At 39.1% G+C, this 21,156-nt stretch overlaps 1 protein-coding gene across 7 annotated transcripts in view; it reads left to right on the top strand.

Moving 5' to 3' along the window:
* The window catches only part of LOC133156418 (zinc finger protein 469), a 153,864-nt gene that overhangs the window by 32,105 nt on the left and 100,603 nt on the right, over positions 1 to 21,156 (top strand). For 4 of the 7 annotated variants that reach the window (XR_009714863.1, XM_061282098.1, XM_061282099.1 and 1 more), the window contains exon 4: positions 17,052 to 17,133. The exons of 1 other annotated variant lie outside the window; for it this stretch is intronic. The gene's annotated coding sequence lies outside the window, so the exon portion shown is untranslated. Of the gene's footprint in view, positions 1 to 17,051; positions 17,134 to 17,293; positions 17,378 to 21,156 lie in introns of all 7 variants that reach the window. 2 more of the 7 variants (XM_061282102.1, XM_061282100.1) reach the window with 1 other exon arrangement.

The raw sequence follows: 21,156 nt of genomic DNA on the forward strand, positions 1-21,156 counted from the left end.
TACTGTTAAAGGCATTTGGACCTTAAAGCTTTGTTGTTTATGTAACCAAGAGAAAGCGGAAACTCCCTCGTGGCTCTTTTAAAAAAGCAGATGCCGGAGAATTTTGCTTTGACTTTTTCATGGTTTATTTGCTATGCAGGAGATTATGGCGTTTCCTCTTTGACATGAATCTTTCCTCAATTTATGTAAGTCTGACTCAAAATGTGGATGGATATGTAGTTATACAAAGGTTAATTATTAATTGGTTGTTTTGACAAATGGTGGTATGTAAAAAAATATATATATAAATCGGTCACCTCTTCACTTCACTATTGGTAATTGGTAATTGCTAAAAGTAGGACAAGTAATTCTGCTTTTCGTTAGTCTGTATGCGTTTAGCAATAGAATAGTGACTCTTTCTTACGTACTGCTATAGTTCTCTTGACAAAAAAAACCCGTCAGAAAAGCAAAATTAACGCAGAACACAAGAGTGAATTTTGCTTTTGTGATATCACACATGATGATAGCTTGAACACTGTGGTTTCTATTTTTATGCCCAGAGCAATTTTAGGAAAAGGTGCGGTCTAAATCAGCGCAGTGGCAGGTTCGACCTTGTCTTGGTATTTTAGACACGCGAAAGCAGCCGGATTAGCCCTAAATCTAAAAAAAAAAAAAAAGTGTTTTGCACCATTGTGGATGTGCACACAGCCGACTTCATCCGACACCAATAGAAGAGGCTCCTCACCTTCCCTTTAAATGCAATGCGCAAGGGGCGCACTGATAGTCCTTGACATGACAGAAGAAGAAACTGATTTGCAGGCACGGGGAGAACATGCAAACTCCACACAGGGAGGGCTGGAGGTGGAATCTAACCCGCACCCTCCGAACTGTGAGGCAGACGTACTAACCAGTGCCACACCGTGCCGCCCCAAATTAAACCATCCATTGCTAATAATATTGTAGGACCTCATCCGATTGTCTTGTACTTTTATCTTTATGGACCCTTTTCATTTCTCAAAGGGTTTTGTTTCTGTTTTATGTCTGACACATAATTGGATTTTTAACAATATTTCTCACAAAAATGGAAATGATACAATTGATATACATTAACCACCATTTTTAGGTATGGGATTTAAAATGAAAATACTAAATGTCCATTTGAAGTATTGAAGTGGAATCTTTCTTAGATTTGTTGCATCATGGCCATTTCTTGATGTGACCTGAGCTGGTAACTTTAGGGTCTGAGATATTGATAGATTACAGATCTACACCTTTGGAAGTGCTTCATGCATTTTCCACAGTGATGCAATAATTGAAGGTGTGTGTTTTGATGTTGAGCTAGCCTCTGCCTTTGTTTAAACAGCAGTCACTTAACATTTCCATTTCTGCGTGAGAGGGCCGTGCATTAGTGGCAGAGGAAAAAGAAGGACCCATTTGTTTTTTTCTAAAAAAAACAGCATTTTCAGGAGTACCTCTACCCAATATAGCCCTCACAGACTGCCCCACTGGCATGTGTGCTGCTGACACATGCATAGGCGAGGTAACTCTCTGCGGCCATGCGGTGGATTATTACTTCTTGTCATGATGTGATTGACAAATTTCATTGTTTCATTGACAGTATGTTTTTCATCATTCCTTTTTACACATTGAGAAATCTTATTTATCGACACTCAGGCAAAAAAATACAGTGATTTTACTTTTGGGCCATATTACTAAACACTAAGGCTACAGCCGAGCAATGAATCAATCTGTTTCTTTCTGTCAGTGACACTTACTAACTGTGTTTTCCGTTTAGTGTTATTGAACGGTTTTGGCAGGAGCACTGTAAATTGTTGAGTGATACACCTAAGGTGAAATGAAATGATGATGAAATCCTTAATGTGCTCTAGTAAAACCGATGAAATTAAAGTCAAACACAACATAAAAGGTTATAGCACCCAAAAGCAGTAGGAATGGAGCTGCAATTGAGCGATTCCAACATTTTCTCCCCTGATTTCTAACAACAGTCAGCCAGCCAAGACACACATTCCAACTTTTGTTCTTAGTAGTTAATTACCCAGCCCCTCAAAAGTGAAGTACCGGTAATTGTAGTATTTAATAGACTTTTAAAATGTAATTTAAAATTAGTATTTTATTTGGACTATGTTAGTATTGTACATCTTGGGCAGCGTGGCTCAGTCGTAGGGTGTTTGCCTTTCAACTCTGTTTGTGGGGTTGACCATGTTGAAGTGTCCTTGAGCAAGACACTGAACCTCAATTTACTCCATTGTGGACTTGGCAGCATCCTACATGGTAGCAGCTTCCCATTAGTGTATGTGTGTGTGTGAATGTGATGCATTGTAAAGCTCTACTGTCCTTCATCTGCCCACCCTGATCACATGTTGTTATTCATTGCTTAGACATGTTTCTGCCAGCACAGTAGCGCATGGTTAGGACGTCTACCTCACAGTCAAAGGTTCTGGGCTCAAATTTCAACTTGGACAGTTCTTTGTGGAGTTCTCTCCCTGACTGCATAGAATTTTGCGGATACTTTGGTTTCCTCCTGCATTCCAAAACATGCATGTTAGGTTAATTGAAGACCCTCATTTGCCCCAAGGTCTTAACAGCTGCTTGCCAAAATGTGTCCACGAATTGATTACTGACCAGCCCAGGTTATACATCGACGTCTTTGCAAAGTCAGCTACTGTAAGATCCAGCTCACCCATGACTGAGAGCACGAAAAGCTATAGAAGATGAATGGTTAGTTAGGTTAATAATGAGAAAGTAAAATAATAATATACTAAAATATCAGTAATAAAACATAGTAAATACAAACAAATATGGGCTGATTGGCCACTTGAAGGCATTTTTTCTGCATGCAGAGAGTACAAATATCAAGATAAGAATAGAAGAAAGTTGGGTTTGAGCTCTGTTACATGTATCTCATGTATCTCAAGAATGTGTCTTTGATTTATTTTACCTGTCTGCGTATGTTCCTACAGCTTTTTCCTTTGATTGTAATGTTTTCGAGTTCAAGGGAAGCCAAAATTGAAATGAAATTTCATTTAATTGCACATCCCTAACGGAATCTCAGCATCCTACTGAGGACACCTGTGTGAATGCAATTGTGGGGTCATATCATGAGTTGGCGCAACACATAATCAACACAATGTGCCCCTCAGCCTGTAAAGATTCAAGTTACATATTTCCATAAAGCTTACAATAACATCAATGCATTGCATCGGGATTGGATCTCCATGTATTCATCAGACAACTTTCAGTCATTTGCTTAAAACGTGATATTTTTTAGACAAGTTTGTCAATGCTTGATTTGTTATAACAAAGCGATGACAAAGCTCTTTTCACCCTATTGTGTGTCTTCTCTCATACTCAAACCATTTGCAATTTTTTACCCAAGTGAAACCATGTGTGTGAAGGGCGGTTTTGGCAGTCCAACACCTAAATAAAAGAAACAATGTTACCAAACAGCCAAACAAATGAAACAGAAAATTTCAAACTATTATAATGTAATTGGCAGTCATGGGAAAATAACTTTTAATTATACAGAAAGCCCCACTGTCCAAAATCTTTGACACAATATTCAGAATATAATACTACGACTGTTTCTGTAACAGACAATATTGGAAACCTTTGAAAATGTTGACCTTGGTGAAATACAGCTCTCAAGAACTCAAATAAGTTAACTAGCAATGGCACATACCGGTTAGCTCTACAGCCGATGGCAGTAATGTAGAAGGAATAATGCAACCCAGAAGGCAAATTGGGTGAGATGTCTTAATATTACTTGGAAAGGGTAACGTTCACAGTAACCATAATTAAAACGGCAAGGCATCTTTATTGACACATTTCATACACAAAGGAACTCAGTGAGCTTCAAACAAGCAAAGACACAACACCTACAAGCACCTAACATCATTCAGGAGCAAAGAAAAAAAAGTATTGTGCAAAAACAAAACATACATTGGGGCTAACTTCACTTACGTTGGCAGATAATTTCATTTGTGAGCCGTACAAATAGCTAAATGCAGCCTCACCATGTTTATGTTGAAGTTTGGGCTCCACTCATTGACTCTAGTCTGCAGATATCAGATATATTATTAGGGAAGTCCTTAGGGAAGGCAAAATCATAAGACCTCCATGACACCTGTTTCACTCATGTACAAAATTTCTATGTCCTGATTTAGATTTCCAGACGTTGGCACGTTTTATGTCAGTGTTACCTTAGCAACGGCTTCCAGAATGTCAATGTGTGACCAATTTTGTGGAAACAAGGATCAACTAGTTTGTTTCATGAAAAACAATGACTCTGGCGACAAGTCTTAAAAACAGCACGTAGACTTTTATGAGGGGACCTCGTCACCGAATTCCCTATTGTGCTCAATTTCTTTTAAGTTTTTTTGTGAATTGTTAATGCTGCTCTTACTCTCACTGTTGTGGTGTAATGATATGTTATGATTTTGATCTGTTTCCTATTTATCTCCTCTCCCGCGTGCTACACTTTATGTGTCAGCCGCAACTTTCTTCATCATGGCCAAGCCAGCATAGCACATTGGAGACTCGGTCTGTGGGTGGGAAGCAGTTGCATGCAAGGCACACTTTGGGCCGCGTGCCGTGGACTTTTCTCCCCCCGTAAAACCTCTGTAGCCCCCCCCCTCCAATCACTCCATTTTTCTCTCATCTATCTTCACTCTCCCTTTCTCACAGTTCCTGCACTGGGGGAAAAACTTATGGTGTGGTTTATTTGTTCTGGTTTGGTGTCAGTTCTCACATGTCCTTGGCAGGCTTTCATACCTCCATGACAGTAGCCTGGATTGCGAGGGATTATCATGATATAGTGTGCACGTGTGAGTCCCCCTTGACAGTTGATGCCGGTGTCTTTGCAACGCAGTGTGGTTCAAGGTCAGAAAAAGAACATGTGTGTGAGATATAGCTTGTCACTGTTACTGTTGGAGTAGCAAAGTGCTTGACTGCCAGTGCTCTAATGCTGCCACAGAGCTTTGTTCCCCAGCAGTCAGGCTCATCTCTTCTCATCTCCCCTCTGCCTCACCTTGTGCGCATCTGTCTTGTTTATCTTTCTCCACTGGGAAAAAGCTCACTGACCTTGTCAGGGATAGTGTGAGGCCAAAAATTCAACTGGTGATTTGAGGGGAATGGATGAGGAGACAAAAATGAGCAGAGGCTTTGGGACATGAAGTTGAAGTGAGAGGCAGAATCTTTCCATCCAAGTCTTTCCACTAATCCTAAATTGCAGCCACTGGAAGACAGCATCCTTCTCGAAACATGTGTTCACCATTAATCTACCCATTGTGCGAGACGGCCTGTTTTCACCAGAGAGAAAAATGAGAATGTAACAAAGTTGCCCCTAAATCCTTATATTATTCACATCACATTTAGGGATATGAAATGGTTCTATATGTACTTATATTGTTTAATTGGCGGAGTTTTGGGGGTTTGCGCATAAATAAACCATGTTGAATTTTCAAATGTGGCATTTGTTCAGCAAAAAGACAAAATGCAGCTTGTATTTCTCTAAAGAGAATGACTTTCATCTGTTGCAAAGAGTAAACTTGAATATAGCTTTGGTAAATATAGTTGGCTGAAATGTTGTCTTTCCAGCCACAATTTGAAATGAGTTATTCAGGACCAGCAGTGTGTCACGAGTCAGCAAAAACAGTCTGTTTCTATTCAGTGAGGAATGACCTCTTTGTCTACTTTCCAAACATCCATTGAAACATTTTAGTAAACCATTTTTTACTTTTTTGTTTTTTTCGTTATCTTCCCTGATGGCATTGGTGCATGCACCGTAAGCCTATGTGACTTTTTCTATGAACAGGAAAGTATTGAGGGTACCTAGGTCGTGTTGACCAGCAGTCACCGACAGCCACTCTGATATATGAGTTGGATGTAGATGGGGAGAGGAGTTAAGGCAGTCTTCTGCCGTTGGGAGGCACATAAAACATGACAAAAGCGGCGTTAAATATATCTACGTAACATTTGCGGTCAAATTTACAACATGCCCTAGGGAGATGTCAATGCCAATTTTATTTCTGCGGCTCATTTCATAAGCCAAGCATAAGCTCAATGTGCTTTAATATGGAAAGCAAGATGACAATACATTTAAAATGTATATTTAAACAGACAAATAATAAACAAACAACAGAATGAGGACGGTAAAAGTCTGTAATGAGAGATATATTGGAAGATTAAATTTGTATGATAGGCCAGAGCAGCACCATTGAAATATTTAAAACAAGTAAAAATTAAAATGGATTCTGTACTTAACCTGGAGCCAATGAGGGGAGTTTAAAGCTGGAGCAATGGAGAGCATGCATTCTTTTTGTTATTTGAATGTTTCTTTGAGCCACTTTTTGTTACTCATGACTGTGAGGTTGAAAAATTTAAAAAGTATTATTACCAAATGTTGGTACAATATGAGCCAGACATACTGTATGGTCATAAATCAAAGCGCCTGCTATGCTAAAGAGGCACTGGTAAATTTAGCCAGTCTGATTATTATTAACAATAATGATGCTTAATATAGATGGCAGAATAAAGACCTCTCTTTTCACATATAATGGTAAATGCACCAAGTTTGGTCGATTTCAATTGACTACCTTGTCATTTGACCCTGGATTCATTTTCATAGAGGTTTGCCATGATGCTCAATGAAAGGCCTACATAGACACTGAGCATCCTGCAGGGCTGTGAGCTTCAAGTAGCAGTCCAAATATACAAAGTTATTCTCAAACAACACATGCCTGCCAACGACAACACTCATATTTATTTATGTATTTATCTAGATTTCCTGTGTACTAGTTGAGATGTTGGGCGTTGTGGGCCAGGCTATCTGAGGCCCATTTGACAAGTCCTGGCGACGTCGTGCTGTATTGCATTAGGCTGGGTTATTTATCCCGGCGACTCATAATGCTGCTGCTGTCCAGTCGAGCTGGCAGCTTGGCTCACATACTCCCGCTATGAATGTTTTGCTCTGCTGTAGCCTGAGGGTTTACTCTCCACGTGCCTGCATAAGTTATTTGTTGTAGTCAAGACTTTCTCTCTGACTAGTGCTAATGTTTTTTTTTTATATATTTGACAGTAAAGGAAAGGGAATGCAACTATATTGATGGACACGCATGGACACATTTAAGTTTCTTAAGTTGTTCATTAAGTTGTGTGCAGTCTTGGAAGAAACATTGCTGCATATCAAAATTTCTTGGGGGGAAAACGGTATGTAAAAAAAAAAAAAAAAAAAAAAAGACATTCTTTTAGGGCTGACTGCAGAGATTTTTAGAGAATGCTTTTGCATCTCTTTCCTAAGTTTGACGATGGGATTTAGGATTCAGAAGAACCTTTCTGCAGCACAAGTGCAATGAAGGGATGATTTGAGGAAAGTGTGAGCCAGCTCTAATTATAAGCTTGATCAAAAAGGAACGTTTTAAGCCTATTCTTAAATGTTGTCATGAAGTCTGTCCAGACAAGAGAATGATATCAAATTACTCAGGGGTCAAAGATAAAAACACTCAAAAGGTTGAGAGCCTGATAGTTTAAGAACTGACCATTTTTTATAGAACACATGCAATTTTAGAATTTCTAATAGCAATTTATTCAACACAGTTTGTGTAAGGTGGATGACAAATTGTAAACTGAATGAATATTTGATCAAACTGGAATAACTGCTTCCATTCAACCTATACCGCTGATCCTCACTGTCAGTGAGAGAGCTGGATCTTATTTCAGCTGACTTAAAGCGAGACAACAACAACACATATTAATGCAATTAAAACACACATTAACGAAATGGCTTTACGGTTTGTTCCTACTTGTGTTTGTTTTACAAATATATGTCAAGGTTGGGACAAGTTACTGTTCCATGGCACAGATAAAACATTCAAACATTCCCATATCCTTTCTACAGACGCCTCCTGTTTATAGCAAACGTCAAGTCCAATTCTTCACGGCAAGGTAGCTTTATTTATACAGCACATTTCATACACAAGGTAACCCAATGTGCATTGCACATAATTTAAAGTACGTTTAAAAGCATTTAGAAACAAAAGAAGTAGAGAAATTAAAAGTACCTCACTAAAATGACTAAACTGCAACAACATTGTTCAAAATCATTTGAAAGACCTTCATTGTAGTTTTGGGAAAAGTAATAGCATAGTTTTCAACCTGGCTTTGAAAGCATTTACACTTGACTTCATTGGTGACTTGACCCATTTCCATTTATTTTGGTTAAAGGATGGTTGAAGGAAATTCATTCACTCAATTTGTTTTAGACAGTGGCACAATTCTAAATTGAACTGCTGTCATTTGGGGACGTTGAGGAATATACAATGACAACTGACATTGGTGCTCTGAAGAAACTGACCCCAGGGTAACATGCAGGGTGAACAGAGTCCGAGGAGGACGATATAAAGCGTCAATTGTTATTAAGTCAAGACAGCAAGTTGAGGGATTCAACTGTATCTTTGATCACCTGTATCGTATTTTGATAGTCATTGAGTTATTCTTGGGTGATTTCAGGTGTTGTATAAGTTTGTCATTGTGCTTATTTGTGTCCTGAGCAAATTTGTAGCATTTATCCATTGAAAAAGTTGTAGCTTTATTTGATTTTGGAGTTCATCAATGACAGCAAATATTGCTGAGTTGAATGATTTCAGAAAACAATGTCTTGCCATTGCTAACTCTGTTAAAATTACAGAGGCGTTGCCTGTACATGTCAAACTGAATTTGGAGTTTAGTTCGCCAGTTGCGCTCTGACACAGAGCAAATGTAGGCCTCCCTTTCAGCGCTCCTGACGCTTTGGTTGTATAAAACAGACTTTAGATTTGATCTACACGCAGGCAGACAGATTCCGCACTTCCCTGATATATGTGGAGATATTTTTGATAAATCAAGTGGCTTTTTAAACACAGGCTTACTTTTAGTAGCTGGTCATAAAGAGAAACAATGAGGTAGTTCATATGACATTGTTGACCAATATATGCAAGCTTTTTGCATTTACTGAATAACACCTCTCAAGACAGTGCTGTTGTTTTAAACACCAGACAGCTTCAGCTTGTTTTTTTTTCTAAAAGAAAACTTGACAGCATGATTACAACATTTGTCTTTTTGCAGAATGTCTCACTCAGTTGATTCATATTTTCAAGTTCCATTGTTGCATTTATAAAATATGAGCTATGAAAAGATCTTGAATGTGAGCCGACCATAAAGTGGCCTCATCGTGATTCAGCCATGGCTAACTGGGGTGCTTCGTGTTGGCAATGCATGACACAAGTTTGACTAGGCTGATCCTCCATGACATTGACGTTCCCAGTCTTAGCCAAGTCCCAACTCCTAAACCATCAAGTACAAGTCAAATCTCAATTGTTTTCCTTTTTTTTCAAGTCACAAGCACTCAAAATGTTTCAAGTCATAAGAACCCCATCTCTGGTTGCAACCAATTTTTATTTTAAGTAGTTGAAAAAAGACAAGCAGTTCAAACAATCTCTTGTTGCTGCTGACATAAATCAATAACACCAACCCAATGATTAGATGAATTTAACTTCAGTTATTCACATTTGGAGTAGTCTTGTACGCGATGCATTTTCTTGTCAACATATTTTGCAAAGAACAAACCTCAGTCATTTTGAACCCAAAGGACTTAAAATACACCCTCATGACCGAACAGTAGCTTGTTTGTGTTACTCAATAATGCTTAATCAACAATCCAGAGCAAACTATAGTCTGTCATTATCCCAAGGAGTGTGCCAGTTTGGCACATAGTGAAGACTGCTGTCTGTTTCAAACAGGAACTTAGTGAGACTGCATCATGCATGCACACACGCAAGCACGCGTGCCACAATCTGCAGTGCAGGTCAGAACATGTCCATGAGCATATACATACATACACACTCACACACTATCATGCCAAGCGAACGTGCAAACTAAAAAGTGCAGCAGTACAAGTGAACTAATTTACAGCCACGCACAGAGATTTACTGCATGCATCATTTAAATTTAATAGTGGAGTCTTGTGGTTGAGATGAGTAACGTAAAGAGAGATTATTCACGACTTGGAGAGAGTGCTGGATACTGCAGGAAGACATCTTTATTTCATTAGGCAGGATAGGAATAGTTCCACAGGGCCCGAAGGCATTTATTACACAAAGACTGGGCTCAGTATGGCTTCTATAGTAGGCACAACACATAACATGAACTAGCTCCTCATTATTTGGGATATTCTCGTCAGACAGGGAATCCTGACCTTGTGTGTCTTGTTCACTAATAGCTACACGCGCATATGTTTACTGTGTCCTCAGCCCTCTCCCTGTATTTGTTGCCCCTTGGCTTTGTGTATTTTTTCTGAAAAGATCTCAACAGGAGAGCGTATGCACGCGCAAACAGACTTGCGCACACACACACCCTCGCGCAAAGTGAATGACAGGCTTCAGAGTTGTGCTTTTGTGTTGATGGTTCACAGGAGCTGGGAAGTTAAGTGACGAGCATTTTTCTTTTTTTTTTTTTAATTCTTTTTTTTTTTTTAATTCTTTTTTTTTTAGCTGTTTGATTCCTTCCACATGATGGAAGAGAGGCTATGGAGAGACATGTTGTCATGGAGTGATGGATGATGCTCTTTCATAAGGCCATGATGAAATTAATAGGCAACCCTGTGAGCATTGGAAGCAGCAAGCAAAACGAGGACGACCTGTGCTTCCCAAACATCGACTAACTGTCAGACTGAAAATGTCAGCAATTAAAAAACAAGTGGTTATAAGGGTGGTAACATTTGCCGCAGTGGTGATCAAAAAAGACAGCAGGCAGCGGGGGCTCGGGTCAAAGCCAGGACAAATGGACTTTCAGCAACACTCAAAGAGGGATGAATACTTTAGATATTTGAACAGCATGATGCTTTTGCATCAAGTTTTGGTGGAGTTTGTGAAAGGCAGCTTTCCTGCCATCTATCAACGACTATCCTCACACATCTTTCCAACAGATGTGGTTAAAGTCTAATGAACCGACGAGCACCAAGACAAAGAGACTACATGTCCTCTGTCTAATTGGCTTATTTGATCAGGAGATTTTTATTTTGTTCTCCATCTGATGTCAGACCAAGGATGTAATGGAGAATGAGTCAGAGCTGGAGACAAAACTCCAAAAAGAACAGTGAGGACACCAACTCACTGCAACCATACAGTTCTGCTTTTCATTTACTTCGAGCTCATCATTTTACGTCTTGGCTGCAATTTGCTTAAATTCATTTTCCTGAATCAAATTGGATGAGTGCGCATGGTTGAGTGTTCTGGTTGAGGTTTGTTTTTTTCCTAACAAAACAAAATGGCAGTCAGACCAGACCGCCCATTGAGACCCTACACTCTGCTTTATATTAATGCAAGACTAGGGATAGGTTTTTGTCCTAGCCCACAACTTAAATACTTTCATTTTTTGATAAATGGTCTGCTGATTGTGCAAAAACGCAGGGAGGTAATAAGAAGTAACAAAGCTCTTCTCTCATCGCTTTGGGCTGATGAGATGATTCGAGTGTATGGGAAAAGTTGAGAATTCAGCAAAAAGTTTGCTATTAAATAGTGACACCAGTATGTTAAAACCATAAGTCATTGGTTTTGAAAGTATCATCTGCTCCTCTCGCGGTTAGTTGAGACAAATGGCTGACGCTTGTCGTTCACACTGACACGCATGCACACGCAAATGCAAACACACACACACACATCAAGAAAACAAAATGCTGTAAAGGGTGACAGAATTATTATTTATATCAGTTGTGGTTGTTTGTGTTTGTTGAATCAGTTGGGGTTGTTAGTGTGTCTACAGTTATTTTTAATCAAGTGTGTAAAACTGTTTAGGGCTATAGGATTAGTGCTAGGAGTTTTGCAGGAAAAAAAAAGAAAACTCTCCAAATCATGTTTTGGGCAAGACACAAAGCAGAAACCACAACCTTGAGAAGCTATAAATTCATAATTTAATAGCTCTGGAAGGTTGTGGTTCCTGTGTAAATTATTAGCAGAAAGTTTATCACTTTGGGCACACAAAGAAAGTAATGGCAATGACAGTTTTTATGACTGCGCTAATATTATTTGGAAGACTCCAGATCCTTAATCTTTAATCGAAGAAAGAAAACGGAAAAGAGGGTTTGGGATGGATACTTGGTGTTTCTTGAGAGAGTTTTCTTGAACACTGACATTCATTTTTTTGAGCAAAGAGGAAATTGGTGTACTTTTTTTGTGTGTGCATATAATTTTTACTTTTTGAATTAGTTTCCCTCCAGCATCAAAGCTGACTGGAACAAATGTTTGACACTGATGTATGGATACCTGGGTCGTGTCCCAGGTTTTGCGATTGTAGAAGCTGCTGTATATCAACATCACTCCCCAACAGTACTAGCATTGATTGAAAAAGAATACATGAATTAATAAATGAACATTGAAAATGTTTTGTTGATCTTTATAACCACTGAAGAAAATATTAGCCACAAGGCACAGGAATGGTTACCTTTCACATTTGAAATGGTACGGTACAGATTACCGTTGCCTGGGAATGTCGGAATCTCTGGTCATCTGTACCAATTTTCGTACGTTTGTGTGTATTTGATCGTGGTAAATATATGTCCATTTATTTAGTAATGAAATGTAGCAATGTGTCAATTTAACGTTTATTTAACAACATAATGAATTTAAACTAAAATGAGGGTGATCTCTTGTCTTATTTATTCTTTTGATTTCAAGGCTAAATATTTGCAGTCTAAAGTACAACTAAAGGTATTGGCAACGTAGTTTCAATTCCTTTGTGAATAGTGTGGGTAGCTTACTTGAAATGACCAAATTCTGTTCTCTCATGCTTCCTTTACTTCCCTATCTCATCTTTTCAAATGAGATGAACAGGATAATTCCAAACATTTAATAACATAGCTGTCTCTTTTTCCAGTCACTCTTTGTCTTTATATTTTATGAGAGCAACACATTTGGAGTCCTGTCCAACTCTCCAATGAAATGAGTTCTGATGTGTGCCGTAAAGCAAACCAGACATATGATCCTTTTTTTACCCAATGTTGGATTTTCCATCTTTTATGAAAACCTCTGTGAACAATTATAGACATTACAATAGCAATAAAAATGTTTGACACAATTAAACAACCAAATATAGACTTATAAAAAAATAAGACTGACTAGTTTGTATTTGCTTTATTTTTTTGCACACATGGACTTTTTATTAAGAAAGTTTGAGTCGACCATGATCTTTTCTCGCGCAACACTGAAAACCAAATTAAATATGTTTGTTTTCACTAACAGGAGATTGGCATAAAAAACAAAACGGCGGAGTAGTGACTACATACATACACATAAAGTACATGACATCTATTTTATAGGGATGTTTACAACAACAATGATCAAGGACCATTAACAACAATAACTAATAATTTAATAACAATTTAATTTAATAACAATTAACAACTTCTCTAAATAAAAAAGTTCCCTAAGCTATTGCTGCAATAGAAATTAATTGTTCATTTGTGTTAAAAGTTAATCTATGCTACTACATGTTTTTCATCGAGTAAATGTTTTATTAATCAAGGCCATAAACTGACAAAGATGAGGAATGTGTGGTAAAAGACGCTTTTTCTTTCGGAAACGAAAACACCAGCGAATGTTTATGGTCCATGGTTGAAGAATAAGATCATGGTTTTTGGCATTCGGATTTCACACTGCCAGCAACCGCTGCACTCCTCCTGTGTACACATTTGAAAAACAATAGCAGTGATGAGTAGTTTGAAGGGAACAGTGCTGAGATCCGTGACTTTATATACAGCAGGCGTGCCAGAGCTTGATGTAATGCAGATTTTTTGTTTGAAGAACAGAATTTGAAGTTTAAATTGAAGATTTGCCAGAAATTTAGTCAAAGCTCCAGTAATAGCTCTTTGAATCAGCGGCAAAAACATGACACTAGTGGTACAATGTATTTTTTCCTGTGGTAATGAATGCAAAACTTCTTCTTCTGGGCACGCACCCAACTCAGGCTGAGAAGCTGTAACATTAAAGTGTACAATGGAAACATTTCAAGTGAGGCTAGTGGAAAATGGTGGTTTAAGTACCATTAGCCAAAGAGCTTTTTCTTCACTCTTGGGATCATACTCTGAGTCATTATAATGATGTACTGTATGATATCAAATGAAGACCGGTAGCCCCTTTTTTTTTTTGGACATCATAATGAGAAGTCATTGCTGGTCCCAAGACGGATTGTTTTTGAGGAGGTCCTTCCTGCTAGCAGAACGGCCACTTAGAGCGACTGATGTGCAGCCCGTGAAAAGACCAGACGATTCTCCTTCCTTTAAAGCAGATACAAATATGAATGTGAATCCTCATTTCACAGCCCAGTTGAAATCATCCTGTTTTGTCTGCAAATGGGCTCAACACAAGCGGCTGTGCGTTACCGTGACGACAAGGGGCAGCGCGAGGGTCTTACTGGTTCGACTCAAGTGGCAGCCTCAAGTCTAGAAAGAAATGAGGTGTAACTTCACTGTTGAAATTAGCATTGTATAGTATGACATAGTATGACTCATAGTGATCCTTTGACTGTAGTGCATATTGCTGTCTTTCTCGTAACCTGATTGTTTTGGGCTGTGATTATTTACCCCCTCATCATCAAACAGGATTTCGGTCTTTCACGCTCATTGCGTATCATTGTAACAGGTGGCCCCTCTGATTGATAGTCCTTGCTTCCCAGATGTGTACAGCTAGTGTGTATGTGTGTCACATGCAGCAAAATTAAGAATGCATTTGCCATGCTATGGTCGTGTTTGTTGAAGTATGTGTTTGTGTGTTTGAGTGTAAACACATGGTTCAGTACATGTGAGTGTCCGCATTTTGCCCCCTGGCTGTCTGACAGGGGACAAGATTGATCACTTATGTATAGTGAGCCTTTTTCAAATTAAGGCACAATAGATTTTCAAATGTATGACTTCATCAGATACTGTGACGTTAATGAAATGTGTCTCCTCAAGCTCAGACCATGCATTTTGTTCCACGACTAGCTCTTTGCTGCACTGTGTCATTGTGCTCAGCTTTCTCCAGTCTGAGTGATTAGATATTGGATGATCTCCTATAAGTGAGCTCATTGTGGTCACATTACAACAGTGCGGTCCTACTTTGTCGACATGCTGCACAAGGATATCAGCCGCAATCATGCATCTCAATGTTCTCCTGCACCTGAACACTTTATTCTATCAGTTAAGTCAAACAATTTGAGTTGTTCATCTCTGAATAAATCACATGCATTATGATCGTCTCACGTTAGATTTTTTTTTCAGTAAAAACACTCGCAGTGGCAGCCTAATTTAAAAGTTGAGAACGCACAGCTGTCAATTTCGCAGTCCATGATATTCATACCATTGAGCTGACCCCCCAAAAAACAGGCAGAGTGCGGATGGGTGTTCGTCTCTGTGTGCCCTGCGATTGGATGGATGGATGGATAGGCACCAAATTTAAAAGAAAATGAGAGAAACCACCTTGATTGGCCATGGTTGAATTAGGCTTGGACCACTCCCACACCAGCACAGCCCTCTGTCATTCAGATCTACTGGTCTGTGCTTTATTATAAAATGATCAACATTGGGGCATAGAGTATCACCATACGGCGCAGAGGATTTACATTGGTCACACAATTCAAGCCCTTAATATTTAATCATAAAGCCTTTACTTGTGATAACTGCATCAAACCTGTGACTCTGTGACATCACCAAACGTTCGAATTGTTTTCTTTTCCTGGCGTTCCGAAAAGTGAATAAAATACTTTGTTTTGGCAAGGCTGTATCGATTCGACTGTATCACTAGTGTGCAAAACATTTCTGTAGCCTTCTGAGTCAATTTTTTCGAATGGCATCATTGAAAATAGGTGAGTCTTTTCCTACACGAGTCCATGCAAGCCAAGCCCATGCATGGACATCACCTCCACCATTCATCACAGATAATCTCTGAGCATAGAGGATGTATGGAAGCAAAAGGTTGCCTTTCCATAAAGTAAAGTTTAATTTTCCATTAGGACATAAAAGTTCAGTGAATTGGTCAGTCTTACCATTGGATTTTCTGCAAATTCCAGTCTGTGCTTCCTAATGGTTGCTAATGAGGACTTTGCTCTTTTGGTGTAGTGTCTGCAAAGTGTAGGCTGTGATACAGCCAATGTCTGCTACTTAGTGGTTTCTTTCATCTTCAAGACATTCCAAATGACTCAATTGGCTGTGGCTAATGTTTGTGCAATGGTTCTGATTTATTTTCTAATTTCTTCTGAGCTCCACAGTGGCTTTGCCCACCCATATACACCACTCTGCTTTTCAAGTAGGTTGCACCATTAACTCTAAATGGTTTCATGGTAAATAGGCAAAATATAAATCTGTCGTGCGGCATCGTGGAACACTGGTTAGCACGTCTGCCTCAGCATTTGATTCCTGTGTAGAATTTGCATGTTCTACCCATCCCTGCTTGGGTTTTCTCTGGGCGCACCGATTCCCTCCTACTTCCTAAAAACAAGCATGGTAGGCCTTACCATGGCCTGCTGGGATAGGCTCCAGAATGCCTCCGACCCTCGTGAGGAGAAGCAGCTCACAGAATGGATAGTTGGATGGATGGATGAAATCTGACACTTAGACATAGACATTCACACTATTTATTATTTAATAAATCGAGTGCTTGGACACACGTCGGCAAAATTACAGTAGTCACATTTCCCAAAACCTTCGCTCATGACCTAAATAGGCTACTTCAAACAAAAAAAGTTCTCTGTTGTGTATCTATCTGATCCAGATGTAAATGTCTGGTAAAAAAAAAAGAAGAAATGTTGACCCCTTGTCTCATAATAATGTCAAACCCTTGCAGGGGTCTTAACATTTTTTGGCGAGACCACCTGCCATTAAAAATATTTTCCAAGTATACAAAAAACTGTCAGCTCCCAAATTTACTGTTTTGAAGTGGATAGAAAAATCTGTGCATACTCACTATAATTTGACTTTCTAGTTGGAAGAATACCATACACATGGAACTTTATAGAGACGTAAAAACCCAACTCTCTGCTCTTTTGTGCAGACTTGTGACACATCGAGGAATGGCTTTGGGGTCATCACGGGTCATCTACTGTCAACGAGATGTCAGCACAGCCAACTTGGTGGTGAGTGCAGTGCGCTTTGACTCCACTGAAAAACAACAAGCACGAACACACATCCGCGCGTCTAAAAAGTGCAGTCAGGGTTCCTCTGTCCCCCTTAGCAAAGGAAAAATTCATATGTGTAGATGTTTTACACCAACTCCCTCCTTTCTACACCTGCCAGGACAGAGCCTTGTGCAACACTTCAGCATCTGTTTGCACCCCAGGGGTTCAAGTTTGGCATTCAGATCTTTCTGATTTGCCTCTGGTTAGTAAAACACTTTATATGATCACTAAGCATCTGTCACTGTTGGATTCAATCCAAACAGCTATCTTATTTGGTGTGTGATGAGCGAGATGTCGCTTCTTAATGTGCCGTCTGCATGAACCCTGGGAATGTAGGGGTATCGCACGTATGTGGTTTTCACTGTCAGTGTGTTACCAATGGCTTTGTGGAACTTAAGAGCCATGACCTGATAGGAAAATCCCACAGTGGCCACTGTGTGTTATTTCAAGTATTATCAATGGCTGCCGCTGTGTTGCTGATACAGCTCGCGCTTATTATAAGAATATGTGAGTCTGCTTTTGGTATACAATATAGGTATAGTATAAAGCGCTTGTGTGTTGTTCTGCGTTTTTGCAATACAAAGAACCACAATACGATATTTGCCCATATCTTTAAGCCTGCTGTGATTCATTCACGATACATCACGATATAGTGCTCTACGATCGATATAAAACAATATCCTGATTTATAACAATTCATACGCAAAATCAACAAGGTACTGCAAACTCTTTATTTAGCAAATTACAAAGTGCTTCCAAACGAATGACTTGAAGCCCAAAGGGGAGCGAATTTCCTCGTCTTCTTGGACACTAGCCATAGCACCAGCCCAGGAGCCGCGTACTAGTTGTCGACTCCCCTTTCACGTGCCTGCTCTGCTCACAACACAACACGCCGCGCACTGCTCCCGGAAAGAGGAAGCAAGCAACAATGAACTGGATTTCAAAATAAAGTCGCGTCTAATGTCCGTGGTCAAAAACGGGCGATATACATAGATCGATGTTTACATTTTGCATCGATGCCAACAAATCGTAGAGCATTATATCGATTAATCAATGTGTATCGATGAATCGTTACACCCCTAGCAATTAGCGGATTCTCAGTTCATTACATGCATGACAGTGTGGCTTGCTAAAAGTATGGCTTGGTAAAAATAGCAGTTAACCAATGCTACAATTGCTATTCAATATTGATTCAGCACCTTCTCCCCATAATTCATCATCTATTCTGCAAATACATAATCACATGGGCTGTATGGCAATTAAAGAGTCGCCCCACTCTAAAGGTGTGTGTTTCCAGCAACATGCTCATAAATCAAAGCCACCACTTGCGCATTTTAGCAGCAGAGGTGTCCGGCCAGTTGTACCCTACCCCCAAGTTGATCGCAATATCACGTTTTGCTGCATTTTTCTTGTGATATGTGTTCAGTGATAAGAATGACGGTTGTCATCCTCTGCCATCCTTTATTGCCGGGGATGGGTGCTGAACAAGTTTGTAAGGCGTGTATATGTTATCATGGTCCCTGATATTTGATCATGTGATTGAAAAGAAAGTCTTACATGATGGATTAAATTAAATTAAATTGTGCTGCTTAATAGAAACAGTTCCAGAGACACAGAGTGTGTCGGCAGGTGGGGTTGTTTTATCTAGACTCAACTACTGTGTGTGCACCTCAAACCCTAAACAGATTATCAGAATGAAAGCTAGCACGATGGGAATACTAATGTGTCCAAAGGGTGTGAAAACATTCCTGTTATCACTATGGAAAACTCTCCCAGCTGTCATCAGAAGGAGGAAATATTATGAGTCTGTCTGCCTGCAAGTGTGTGTTATCCTGGGACAATCCTGCTGTGTTTATTTTCTGAAAGAGAAGACATTTAGCTTTCACATCACACAGTCCAGGGTCCCATGCTGTGCATCTGACAAGAGAGAGACTGGGTCACAAAAAGATTAAAATAAAATCCACAAAGATATTTACTAAAGATTATTAATACAATTTCAAACAAATTGTTACCCAATTTACAAATAATATGATTGTTAAGGACCCCCCCCCCCCCCCCCCCAACTGACACACACACACACACACACACACAAAGGCAATTGTCAGAGACACATAAAAGCAGAGGAAAGGTAAACAGAGTTTCCAGATGACCATCCACGTTGGGATCTCAGATTACAGGAAAACTTTTCCAAAGCAACATTCTCATTTTAGTTTTTCCTCTCTGACTTTCTTGCAATTTGGAACTCCCTCACATGTTTCCATTGGGCAACAGAGTTACGAGTTATGGCTCCTGTTTTTAATGCAATATTCTTGAAAACACTTTTCATATTTGTTCAAGCAACGTCTAAGGCCTTAGGAATATAATACAGCATTATTATCTTCAGATTTCCCTGCCTGTCTCAAATATATTTTCCTATCACCTCTAAAATTTCATCCCGTTTGATGAATTGAGTTAGTGATAGAATCAACTAAAAAAATAGAAAGAAGCAACTGCAGCTATAACAAAGTACGATACAACAGATTTAAAACACAATTACACATAAATCTAGAACTCAATTCACAAAAATGCTTTGTTTTAGTTCAGTCTTTATTAGTTTTAGTATTAGTTTTACTCTTTTAATACAGTGTTTCTGAAGTATGTAAGGTAAATACAAAGGTCACTAAGTATTATTTAATAAAGTAAAGTTTTGATTGATTGATTGATCGATTCTGAAAAGACTGTTTGACCTTTCTTCTTCTTCTATGCGGACATACGGTCACATACCGCAATACCGAAATAAATACATACAAATTTAAAATGAAAGCAACGTGAGTTAATATATTTCTCAATTAGCTGTGTCTTGTGTGTGTGGTAAAAGCACTGGTGTCTATCTTTGCATGAAATGAAACCAACCCAATTCAGGCAATACGTGTTATTGTTAAATCATGTGTAAATTCATCAGATCATATCACACATTCAAATGACACAAGCCTATACTCTATCTTCTCTTTGTCTACACACAATCGGTGTCAGCACATGTACTATATCTTGATGGTTGCCTTTATGGACAAGAGGAAGAGAAAAAAAAGAGCCGTGATAAAGTTGGGGTCATAATGAGCACAGACACAAATAATCTTTATGAGGTAAGAGACGCTGATATCAGATCAATAAATAAATCGATTCATCAAAGTCAAGCCACTTTCCATAAGGAGACTAATGCAGTCAAAAGAGACAGACCCGTACTTACGTAATGATGGGTATGTCCCGTGTTGGTACTTGAGTAGTTGCAGATATCTAAGTCAATATTATTTTTAACATTCATGTCATGTTTATTTGAACAAACCCTGTCACCCACCCCCCCCATTTTGTCATACCTTGTCTTGGTCTTAATAACGATCACCACAGGAGGGTATCAACTTGCTCCTAAATATATGTTCTCAGAGTGCTGAAGTATGTGAACCATCAATCAGCCATTTTTCACAAGATAGCCTTTTAGTGTACCGAAGCACACTATGAATTTGAGATCTAGAGTTTTTCAGAGTGCACTTCTAACCCTGTCAAAGGAAAACATGTCACTGCAAATTACCTGAAGCCATGGTTCTATCTCTGCCGGGTTCATCTGGGCTGTCCTTCTAGAAGAATGACGACTTGCTGCCTGCTTGTGGTTTTACCTATACATCATACGCTAACGTGATGCCCCGAGGTGGGAACATATGGGTCCTTAACTGACAAATCTCTGTCAGTGTGTGCTCTTGTTCTTCTAAGACTCACTCTTTAAACACCTACCAATTTAATGTTTTTTCCCCCTCCCCTTTCGCTTACAAAACGTTTTTCTTTATCTTTCTGATTCAAAACAATTCATGTCATGGGTCTTGCTGAGGGATCAGAATTTGGCGATATGTCCTTGATCCTGAATTAACTCATTCATTTAAGATTTTTTCTTTTTAATAGTATGAAGAAAACCAGTTCTAAATTGACGTTGCAATAGCAGAGTATTGCCTG

The sequence above is a fragment of the Syngnathus typhle genome, linkage group LG7, assembly GCF_033458585.1.
Source record: "Syngnathus typhle isolate RoL2023-S1 ecotype Sweden linkage group LG7, RoL_Styp_1.0, whole genome shotgun sequence".
Taxonomy (NCBI): Eukaryota; Metazoa; Chordata; class Actinopteri; order Syngnathiformes; family Syngnathidae; genus Syngnathus; species Syngnathus typhle.